Source organism: Pelobates fuscus, chromosome 1, assembly GCF_036172605.1.
Source record: "Pelobates fuscus isolate aPelFus1 chromosome 1, aPelFus1.pri, whole genome shotgun sequence".
Classification (NCBI taxonomy): Eukaryota; Metazoa; Chordata; class Amphibia; order Anura; family Pelobatidae; genus Pelobates; species Pelobates fuscus.
The window spans coordinates 459,219,224-459,232,055 of NC_086317.1; the positions used below are offsets into that span (position 1 = coordinate 459,219,224).

Consider the following 12,832-nt stretch of genomic DNA (forward strand, 5'->3'; position numbering starts at 1 on the left):
ATAAACCCATATATATGCATACTCAAACATACATATGCACACGTACATACTCACAAATAAATAAGATATCATTGATGTAGCAGTAATATTTGTATGGTTTGGAATGCTGTGAAAACACAGCATATGAAACCATATAGATGTTACCGATACATCGATGATATCTTCATCTTCATCAAAACTCGTTCAATTCCATGATTCATTTTACTCATTACAACCATCAATCAAACTAAAAACGGAGTATTCTACAAAATCTGTAAACTTTCTGGACACTTCTGGGATGAAAGATGTAATAACAAACTAAACATATAAAACGTGTTGATCATGTTGATTACATATTCTTACATATTCCCTTATTTGGATTAATGAATTGAGCATGCTGGCCACCCATCCCATTCTGCTAGCCCATCCTGTGTGATGGAGTTGTGATAAACCAGCATGCTGGTGTTATTCAATATAATCATCAGTCTCCAGACATGGTTGGGTTGAGTAAGGTGAGTTAACACCTGCAGCTATTTCCTTTGCGGTGAGATAGAAAATGTTAAATAACAAGCAACTGTCAATTGTATCAAAGACCAATTTTTTGCAACATTACTAAAGTCCATTATTATTCATGTATTACGGTCTCATCTACGTGTATCAAATTTAATTATCAAATAATTTCACTGACATTTGAAATTGAGAGAAGATAAAGCACTACTTAGCCTTACAGAGCTACCAATTTTGATGTAAGTGGTATTTCCATCGGCTTCAGATTAGGTGATTATTAAGACTCCTAATATGCATGAAATATATCACAGAGGTACGGTAGGGAAATGTGATATAGTAAATTATCTACATAAACAAACAGGAGTTTATTTGTCCATCCAGTAGATAAGATGCCAAAATACTAGGATATTGCAGCATGTAATGATACCTTTTTTATTGGACTAATATGATACTTAAAAGACAAGTGGGAGGAAAACCCTCTAACGTGTTTGTTAGTCCACCCGTTGTACAGTGCTATGGAATTTGTTGGCGCTATAAATAGTAATAATCATGTTAGTCCAATAAAAAAAGGTATCATTGCTTAATGCAGTACTCTGGAATTTTGGTAGATAGACAGATAGAATGATAGAATATGTTACGTGCAATCTGTTATAGTGTATGTTACCAACACAAGCTAAGTTAAATTATACACTGTGTGCAGAATTATTAGGCAAATGAGTATTTTGACCACATCATCCTCTTTATGCATGTTGTCTTACTCCAAGCTGTATAGGCTCGAAAGCCTACTACCAATTAAGCATATTAGGTGATGTGCATCTCTGTAATGAGAAGGGGTGTGGTCTAATGACATCAACACCCTATATCAGGTGTGCATAATTATTAGGCAACTTCCTTTCCTTTGGCAAAATGGGTCAAAAGAAGGACTTGACAGGCTCAGAAAAGTCAAAAATAGTGAGATATCTTGCAGAGGGATGCAGCACTCTTAAAATTGCAAAGCTTCTGAAGCGTGATCATCGAACAATCAAGCATTTCATTCAAAATAGTCAACAGGGTCGCAAGAAGCGTGTGGAGAAACCAAGGCGCAAAATAACTGCCCATGAACTGAGAAAAGTCAAGCGTGCAGCTGCCAAGATGCCACTTGCCACCAGTTTGGCCATATTTCAGAGCTGCAACATCACTGGAGTGCCCGAAAGCACAAGGTGTGCAATACTCAGAGACATGGCCAAGGTAAGAAAGGCTGAAAGACGACCACCACTGAACAAGACACACAAGCTGAAACGTCAAGACTGGGCCAAGAAATATCTCAAGACTGATTTTTCTAAGGTTTTATGGACTGATGAAATGAGAGTGAGTCTTGATGGGCCAGATGGATGGATTGGTAAAGGGCAGAGAGCTCCAGTCCGACTCAGACGCCAGCAAGGTGGAGGTGGAGTACTGGTTTGGGCTGGTATCATCAAAGATGAGCTTGTGGGGCCTTTTCGGGTTGAGGATGGAGTCAAGCTCAACTCCCAGTTTCTGGAAGACACCTTCTTCAAGCAGTGGTACAGGAAGAAGTCTGCATCCTTCAAGAAAAACATGATTTTCCTGCAGGACAATGCTCCATCACACGCGTCCAAGTACTCCACAGCGTGGCTGGCAAGAAAGGGTATAAAAGAAGAAAATCTAATGACATGGCCTCCTTGTTCACCTGATCTGAACCCCATTGAGAACCTGTGGTCCATCATCAAATGTGAGATTTACAAGGAGGGAAAACAGTACACCTCTCTGAACAGTGTCTGGGAGGCTGTGGTTGCTGCTGCACGCAATGTTGATGGTGAACAGATCAAAACACTGACAGAATCCATGGATGGTAGGCTTTTGAGTGTCCTTGCAAAGAAAGGTGGCTATATTGGTCACTGATTTGTTTTTGTTATGTTTTTGAATGTCAGAAATGTATATTTGTGAATGTTGAGATGTTATATTGGTTTCACTGGTAAAAATAAATAATTGAAATGGGTATATATTTGTTTTTTGTTAAGTTGCCTAATAATTATGCACAGTAATAGTCACCTGCACACACAGATATCCCCCTAAAATAGCTATAACTAAAAACAAACTAAAAACTACTTCCAAAAATATTCAGCTTTGATATTAATGAGTTTTTTGGGTTCATTGAGAACATGGTTGTTGTTCAATAATAAAATTAATCCTCAAAAATACAACTTGCCTAATAATTCTGCACTCCCTGTATTGAGACTTTAAACCAATTAAATAGATAACTATTTAGTTGGGCAGATCATGCGGAAAAATTAAACCGTGTCATGATCCCCGATTGATTCAAATACAAATTTCTTTGATTTTACAATTATTTTATTTTTATTAGAAGTTAGCGAAGACAACACAATTTAGGGTCAGGGATGCATGCAAGAGCAATTTGTTTTAAATTATATATATTTCCCACCCCAACATATTAATTCCTTATATGGCTCAGCACTTTGTGATGAATATAAGTGCAATTAATTCCAAGGGCTGATTACCTGGGGCATTGTATATTTAGGTGCTTGGGTGCTGAGCCTAAAATGTTAAACAGCCCTTGGTACTGCATATTTAAGAGGCGGTAGGTAGCACATTGTGATATGTGTATCTTTTATGGGGCATTCTTTGTAGACTTTTTTCGCTGGATTTCTTTATTTGTGAGAGTATCACTTGGCTAGAACATTTTCGACATTTGTTCTGTACAGATTCAGACAACTGACACTTGTAGGCTTATAGTTTACAATGCATTAATAGTTTTCTTTTTTCTTAACAACTGTGTAATGTTTTTACTTCTTTCTCATGTTACACTATAATTTCTATCCAAATCCAACAGTCAACAGATTAGCCAGAGAAAGAAGGTTACAATTTCCTCTATGATTTCCGCGATTTTGATTGCTTTGCAATATATCGCTTTTTTTTTTTTTTTTAGAAATAAGCCATAGTTCCAATGAATGCAATTAATGAACAACTGGGATTCCGAAGTAGCATACCCCAAAACCTCAACTCTGTTTCCTTGGAAGAAACACAATAGGTTCCCACGACATTAAATTTCAGAAAGAAAAGAAATGAAGGGGAAAAAGCAAACTCGACGATTAAGTCTTTGTCAATAATTCAAAATAACAGTTATTTGTGAACTTCGAGCGGAAGTTTTTTTTACACTGTTTAATAAATAACAAAAAAAAAGGGGGTGTCTGGCCCCATTCCTTTTCGCTGTTCTGCACATATAGCTGCAAGTCGATTCCTGTGCTATACGACGAGATTGAAACGACTCCGTATCATTAATGTGCGATGAAAATGCTTATAAGCCAATTACCCATGAATGAAAAGGAACTGCACTTCCTAAATATTCCCCATTCACACAACCACTCACCCGGAAAAAAAAAACCTCCTAGTAACTAACTTTGGAAAAGCAATTAGCGAAACGCAAAATCCCTACTGTGCTTTAAAATGTCTGTAGAGTAACCATAGGATGTTATTTCAGTGAATACAAGCTCTATATGTTCTTAGTCTCAGCAATTTATACATTTCCGTAGGTTTCCGTAGACCTGTGTTTACCAGACGGGAGAGGAACACATTACTGCATGCCTAAGGCTCTGCGGTCTCTATTGTCATTAGACAAATAATTTAAGCCATATTTACTTAGCAGTGAATCATACATTAATACTACAGGAATACGACGGCAATAATAGGGTTGACATGCTTTTTAGGGGGCATAGGTGGGCTTGTTACAAGTCATGGGCTGGAAAAGACACTATAATAATGCTGACATGAAACGCGTTGAGCAAGGGACTATATAGTGTTTTATGATACAGTAGCTGTCATTTAGTAGGAAGGAAATAATTCAAAATGTAACTTTGATAAAATGTTATATTACATTTTTTATTTTTGTTGCCTGACAGGTAATTTAGGAGAACAGAAGAAGAACTGGAAGGGCATATTCTAGTACTGTGTCCAATTACAAAATGTTTAAATAAACCATTATCTCTCCCAATTTCCAGTATGGAAAATTGAAGACAGACACGTGGAATCTGTTAGCCAGTCCTCAGGCATCAGTACACTGGAAGTGAGCAAGCAGGCATTTTTTTTTACCCCCCAAAATTTCAAATAGCTAAAAAGATCACTTTTTTTCTTAGTGATGTGGCTCAGAGTGATGTAGCCAGTTATGTAAATGATAATGTAATTTACAATTAAATTAAAGTAACTTAAATGGGTGCTCGAGATGGACATTTAGGGGTACAGTGGTTATGACGCATAGAGTGATCCTTTAATTTATTTTAGTGAATAAGTATTTTTAATTTAGCACCACAAAACATGGAATTGGGAACGAGAAACAATTACAATTATTTATATGGTGCCAACATATACTGCAGTGCTGTACAACAGGTCAAACAAGACAAATAATTAAGTCTAAGAAAACACGTTTAACATACAGGAACGCTAGATGAAGAGGGCCTTGCCCAAATGAGCTTTCGATCTAAAAGAGACAGTGTAGCTTCTTTTGCAGAGTTTCAGTTGACATTCCAGGCACCGATACATTGCAGGTAAAATTATAGGTATACTATGTGTGTGTTTTTAGTTTTTTTTTTTACAAAAATAGTCTTTCTGTGCATTCTTCACAACCTGCAACCTCTTTTAGCTGTACATGATGTTATGACTTTCTACAGTACAAAAAAAACTAAAAAAACTAAAAAAAACTATCTATTGACAACTACTATAATTACTTAAATCCCATGCTGTGCTCATAAAGCACTATATTGGGATATGTTCAGCAGTGCTATAGAAAGTTGAGTGAGCATTATGATTGGCTGAATCGCATCCTGCTTTTGTAAAAGCTTACTTACATCAGATCCGGCACAGCCTAGGATTTGTACAGTAAATTAAGAAATGTATTTGTATTATTTTTAATCCGTATAATGAATGCCCTCAAATCCAAAATAGACACCTAAATCCATTAATTGCTGGGCTTTCAGCTCTCCTTATTCAACTTTATTTCTGTGATATACAGCTGAATCTATCCACAATCATTACTAAGTTTGAAAAGCAGTCTCAGATTTTGATCTGTTATTTCATACAATGTTTTTTGTTTTTTTTTGTTTGTTTTTTAAACGTGTTGTGTTGTCTTATTAACCCAGTACTGTCCCGTAAAATATTCTCCTCCACCCAAACCAATGCAGCACTCCAGAAGCCTAGCACCACAAATCTTTCACATTTTCTGACATGTTTCACTTGGCATAGCTTACAGCATTATGAAGGTTTGGAATTAGTTGTAAACATGTCAATGGCACCCAACGAGTTAAATATCTACAACTCACAGTGAAAGTCCCCTACAGTTATACCTGCTGAGTTCCTATTATACAAGTCTCCAAGCAGACAGTACTACGCCACCCAGGTTCAAAGTGAAATAATAAAACTGATTGCTTTAAAGTTCACACTGTAATAATAAAAGTGATTACATTAAATACACACTTGAAAAGTGTAACGATCAGCTATTAACCTTTCTTTGCATGCTAATGGCGTTACTACTTTGTAACCTCAAAATAAGCTATCAGTGGGTCTTTCAATGCAAAACAGAAATCTCCAGAATGTATTAAGGGAACTCAATGAATAGGTACAGATTAAATAAAAGAAGAAACTCTTATATTCCAAATATTATATATGTTAACCTAGTAAGCCTGGAGGTAACCTAGCACAGAGTCCTGACTATGGGAGAATGATGGGAATTTAAGTTCAAGGCAAATTGTCTAAATAAATGTTTGGCAAATTAATGGGTTCAGAATGTAAAAAAAAAAAACTTATCAATTAAAAGAAAGGCTACAATGTTTGATATGTGTTGAAAATTGTATGACACAACTGTTGTAATTTTGGTCTCCCATATGTTAGAGAGTTAATTAATTAATTATTTGCATTTTCAGAAGGAAAAAAGTAAGATATGTATCAGGGGTTTAGTCAACTAGATAATATCTTTTATATATTTAATTTCAGTATGAAAAGTCAATTACACTGACACTAACCTTTCCAATCTGACATAAATGGCACCACTGTCTGTGTTGTGCGGTTTATTTTATTTACTTTTATGGTTAAATTCAGCAATTCCAAAATTCATAAACTAACATGATTGACATGGGACTGAATTTAGGCAAGAATATATCTCCCAACATTGGGAGCTATCAATGCAGGACAAGGAAAAGGGCAATGAAAGTGCCCCACTTGTCTATTTTGTAGGATACTGCAGAGGTTTACCACCTTGGATTACCAAACGCGCCAAACGCGCCAATGGAGCTTCTATTTCAAGCGCTTGCTGATTGCAGTCCCTCTCGTCTACTGACCTATAAGACCCAGAGTGGGCGGCGTAGGACAGGCACATTCTGGATCTCATAAGTCAGATGTGTGTACACTAAACAAATGCACACACCTTGTACTGCACACCCAAGATACGCCACGTCCCGAGAAACCTGAGCTATACAGAGAATGGTATTTAAGCATGGAGGTGAAGGGGGCCCAACATTTATTTTTCTTTGGAGTGATGCAAGGCATTCATACATCATCAGAATGGTTTGGTTTTTCCCACTTTTTGCTAAAAAAATATTATAATATTTGCATCATGCACAGCCTATCTACCGCATGGCTGGCCATCTCTAACATAACTCAGACACAGCACAACAACAGACACAGCACAACAACAACCCATTAAAGGAACTATGGGATATGAAGTTTGTCAACAGCTGAAGAGTCACAATTGCCTAGATCTATTTTGAATATATTTTTACTGAAACCATGCACTAGGTTCCTTTCAAGTCCTATCAGACATTTTAGAGATTTGGAAACAAGACATTGATGGTAGCAATTATCTTGTGTACACGCTCTTCATTTGCACCCAATGAAAGCAATATATCAGTTCTAGAACAACTTAATTCCTTGGCTGAGCTACAAGCTTGCAATTGTCAAGCACAATAAAATCAGTGTGTTCCCAAAGGGACTTTTGACTACACAGTGATTTGAGAGATTTTCAAAATGTAGACCTAAATAGCGGAATTAGAAAAAAAAATATCATTAAACTTGGACTATTTTGTGAAAGTTTATTTAAATACTTCAAACTTGTTCCACCAGGAAAAATACACTGAAGTTTCCTTCAAGTATGGCTGTCTTAACTTATCAAAACAGATTACTTAGGGAAGCACTTCTGAATCAGGCAGTTCTGCCACTATTCTGAACTTTATATTAATTAAAAAATGTAACTGCATACAAAAAAATGTACTATATATATATATATATATATATAACTTTGGCAAAGTCCTTGCACTTAGGCTTTAACCCCTTAAGGACCAAACTTCTGGAATAAAAGGGAATCATGACATGTCAGACATGTCATGTGTCCTTAAGGGGTTAATGTAGTATGGTCGGGTGCCAGTCCTTAAGACAATGCAAAATAGAAGTGGTGAAAAAGGGCTGCACTCACAGTCTTGTAGAATAGTGTAAGGCTCTTTATAGGGGGTCCAGGGATCAACATTTCAGTCCCCAACCGGGACTTTCATCAGGATCCTCACACTATCTACAAGACCGTGAGTGCAGCCCTTTTTCACCATATATATATATATACAGAATCTGGCACTCTACCTTAAAGATATTGTCCAAAGATAGCCTCGGTGCTGCAGAGCGTAAATAAATAGAAAAATGATGAGAAGAGCACTCCAGAGGATTTGTTAGTAAATTTTATCGGTGTTGAACAGAATCGACGTTTCGACCAGCAGGTCTTTATCAATATATATAAAAGGGACAGCACCCATTGACTCCAGATTATATTAATGCTTAAGTCTTCCCTTGAACAAAAAGAGCAGGAACCACATGAAATTAAGGAATCTGTCAAAAAAGGTTGTTCTTAATGCTTCACATCATATGGTGCTACATAAGAAGTGGGTGGAGGTAAAATGTTAATCAAACTGGAAGTTGTGAGTAAAATATGGCTATTTTCTGAAGCATAATTCATATAATGGGTGCACCTCTCCTAAAGAAATAGTCTAAATAATCATCGAAACTCAGCATTCTTGTGGTGGTCTTGTGGTGGTCCTCCCCAATTTTCTAAGGAGGCCCACAAACAATTTGACAACAGATTTGTCCCATGGTGCCTCCAGTAAGGTGTGTGTTGATAAGGGGACCTTGACTTTTGAGTGTGCTTTATGTTTAGTGCTTTGCTTAACAAACCCTTTAAAATTCAGATAACAATGAGCCATTGTAGATCAATCAAATATAGGGTCCTACACCACAACTTATGTATAGATAAGTATGGAGTAATGCCCTGGGTGGAGAATGGAAGCAACACTCATGCCAGTGTTACCTCTGAGTAAAAGTCTGATTTGGTTCAGCTTCCCAGTCTCAGAACACCATCAATATCTCTTTATCTATTCACAGTTGCCTTCTTATAAACCATAGCCTTGAATTAATAAGCTTTCCAAAAGATTAAATACTACTAGAAAACCGTTTTTTAAATGCTTTATCTAGACAGGGCATCATTAAAGTCTATGGGAAGTTTTGTAGATAAATTATGTGGAAAGTTTATTTTATAAATCATTTAGAAAGCTCATTAAATCATGGCCCATGTCAGCAATACCGCTTTGCAAACTCCATTTCCAAAGAACTCCTTGGTTCCAGAAATCCCAAATGCATTCCATTCTACATTTTTTTCCAAACCTTTGTCAAGGTCAGCCACATCAAGGTGCTATGGTTATCCTTCTTTTTGCCCAAGGATAAGCAAACCTTCAGGAGATACCTGTACCACCAAAACGTGGTCTGGGTAGGGATAACGTCGAACTCACATCAACTTCACATGTATTCAGTTTGACTACTGTTCATAGACTAAAGTGTTCTAGAACATGCTTTTAGAAAACGAATGTACATTTGCTAAAAAATAGCGATACTCAAATAAGTACTTTTGAGAAACTACTAACAAAATAAATAAACACCTTCATACATCCCAAAATCGACATGCTGTGTGCCAATACCAGCAGCCATATTACTGGTGGTATGCAAAATCCAGAAAACATTGAAAAGCAATGTACCGGTACATGGGATGCTATGTTGAAGGACTCACATCTAAACAGAATTGTCCAAAAATGAAGCTGCTCAGTTGTGACCATGTTCACTGGAGGAAAACATCACAGAAAAATGTGGATGGAGGAAAAAAAAGATATAAAATCGAGACTCTCCCATCAGATCCTAGACAGTTGGAAGGTATAAAACTAACCATCAAACATGCCTCATGACACTCTTGTAAACTTGTATATGTTTTCGCTAAGAAGTTCCATTGGTATCAAAGGTTCTAAATGCAGGGTAACCTGGATTGTAAATTTCTTTGTTGATTTAAACTGACCGATCAAGAAAAAAAAAGCGTTTTTAAAAACAGACATTCGTGCATCGAATAAAACAATAATGTATTCTTTTATCTGAGGTGCAGCTTTATCTTCACAAGAAAGATAAGTAGTACTGACAAGTCAATAAACTATGAAAGAATAATAAAAAAGTCATTACTATGCCAGCTTGGAGCAAAAACATCAAACACGAACGGCAGCTATAATCTGGTTTTCCTTACTTCCGAGTGCGGCCTTGAAAAAGACTGGCCTGCAGCCCATCACTGAATATTAGCTGCTTGGATTAATTTAGACCCACTAAGAAGAATTCACATACTGTATTTAAAACAGGGATATCATGGCATGGCTTTTTATCGACAGGACAATTACTCAAAAGCGACAGCATTTAATGTCAGCTGGTAGATGCTGAAGATGTTGCAAAGAATAGATCAGGAGATAGCTATTGATCCACTCAGAAGTGTGGGATATGCATTGCAAGCTAAGAGCTTCAAGTACTATACTGGCACTTTTCGAGCCATGCAATCTATAAACTTGAGAAATTTACTTCAAAGAATAGAAAACTATAGTACAAAGCCATTGCTCTTTACAGTGTGCCTTTCCAGCTTATTTCTCAAAAATAACCAAATATTTCTATACGGTTGGTTTTAGGCTATGGGATTGCTTAAAGGGCCAGTGAGAGTCACTTTTGAATTGTGGTCAAACAATTTTGAGAGGAAAGCTCACAGTTGCTAACTGTTGCTCTACCTCAAGGATTAATCTTGATGGTGTCATATGCCAACTGAAAGAAGGCCAACATAAAATGCTAAGAGGAAATGGGAGTAAACGGGAACCAGCAAGAAGGCTCTTCAACTTCATTCCAAGAATGAACCCATGAGGATGATGGCAATTACAGCCATTAGATAGTTTTAGGTGTCATTATCTTCAAAATGGTAAAAAAAACTAAACAGTTTTATTTCTTAGAAACCCCATGTTCCAGGGGCACATGCGATAGTAATCAAAGTTACAATGAGAGCACATAATTTAACGTGAAATCATTTGTAGTATACACACTAATAATACACACATATGGATCTAACTGTGTACATGCATTGCAGCCCAAATTGGCGGTTATGTGGCAGTTCCAGCTATTATTTTCCTTTTCCTTTCAGAAAAAAATGGTTCAATGGAAATGTGGGAGTGGTTGACAGGGGTCCGGTTAGGAAATTAGGACACTTGGGTAGCATGCATTCAAGGACCCATATTTGTAGTTTCACTGCTAATTTTGCAAAGCTACCTTTTGGGATCCCTGAAATTGTGATATTCTCTCAAACCTCATATCCGATGGAATATCCAAAACATAGACTTTCTCCCCTCCAGGTATCAAAGAAGTACAATTCCCACAATAGTTATGCTATTCCTAACTTGAATTTGTCTTTATGGCCACCCCTGCTCTTCTATAATTTATTTTTTCTGCTTGATAAAAAGCGCCGTAATGTGAAGCATGTCCTCTGGAATGAAGTTAGAGATCATTTTCCTCATTTTTTAAAACAATTCTAGTACAGATTTCTGGAGAATTACCAAATTCTACGAGCCTAGAGCTGAGCTAATTAGACAAAACATACATTATATCGTTATATTAAACATCTTGTGGAGTAATTTACTCTCTATTCATCTTAAACAATGACAGGATTTTAATTTTAAAAATACTCAGGTAAACTGCATAGTCGGTACAAGCCAATTGCATGAATAACTACGCAAATTAAACTAAGTCAATAGTGTGAAAAATATCAAATCAGAAAAGCATTAGGAACCCATTTTCACTCCTGGCGCAGAAACGTTAATTTTACTTAAAATTTCAACAACAACAAAATAAAGTGAAGAAAACCCAATACAAACTACACAAACATAATACTTTATTATAGTCTTCATATTATTTAGGTATATTTATAATCAGATAATCAGTTTCTAGTTAAGTGTTATTGTCATGACCAACACAACAGAGAATAAAAAATCTAGTGCCCATATATAAAGTTTTTTTTTTTTATTCTTTCAACGAAACATGTTGGTATGTTGGGACCTGGAGGACACCATGGGATGTGCAGTAGAATGTGCTATCAATGAAAAGTGTGACCTTTAAAATAACATGGACATGAGAACACAAGCTATACATACTTTATAGTTTAGTAAAATCAAGACATATCACTGATCACTTGGCTGCAATTTCTTCTGATGTTTCCTTGTGAGAAGTGAGAGAGGACCTTGACTAATACCATTAAAGAGATTTAGGCTGTCATGTAGAATTGTTTCCAATACAGTGTAGTATGTGGGTTGGTTGTCAAATTGAGGTGGATCTTGGATTAGAACTCAGGAGAACAAACAGCTTCATGAATTTTAGAAAGGTCAGTGGTCATGTGCAAAGTAACGTAAAATAAGTGAGGAGAATCGTGTTACAATTGAATAGGGGTCAGCACAAGACAAGTTTTGCAAGCTTCAGTTAGAAGAGGTAATTAAAGAAGAGTCAAGAGAGAGGTCTTTGATGGAGCTAAGAGGTCATGGGATGAAAAGGGAAATGTCAAAGGCCCCTGTATTGTTCAGGAACCATCATATGTGCAGACAAGCCCAATTAGGAAAGTTTGTCAATTGTAATGACAGGATATAATTTGTGTTGAACATTTGTTTATGTGCAAAGTGAGATACAATATCTAAGCTGACGGCGTAACAAATTTAAGGGTGACTGGTTGTGTGACATTCAAGACAAAGACACAAAATAGTCAAGAACCATAAAAGAGAAGACTTGGTGTATAACGTTAGGGTTAAGGAAAGTTTTTAGTTAAGGAACATGCAGGAATGGGCAATTTTATACTTATTTTATATTGTTTATTTTATGCAGGCTATACTATGTTCTTTATTTTATATTTTTAGGACATTCAATATATATGGTAATATTGCCTGTTTTATACATCTTATTTGTTTTATATTCGGTGTATAGA

The 12,832-nt window shown here is 36.4% G+C and overlaps 1 protein-coding gene across 1 annotated transcript in view; it reads right to left on the reverse strand.

The window, feature by feature from the left end:
• Window positions 1-12,832, reverse strand: part of FAT3 (FAT atypical cadherin 3) — a 445,851-nt gene that overhangs the window by 310,342 nt on the left and 122,677 nt on the right. The gene's annotated exons all lie outside the window — the stretch shown is intronic.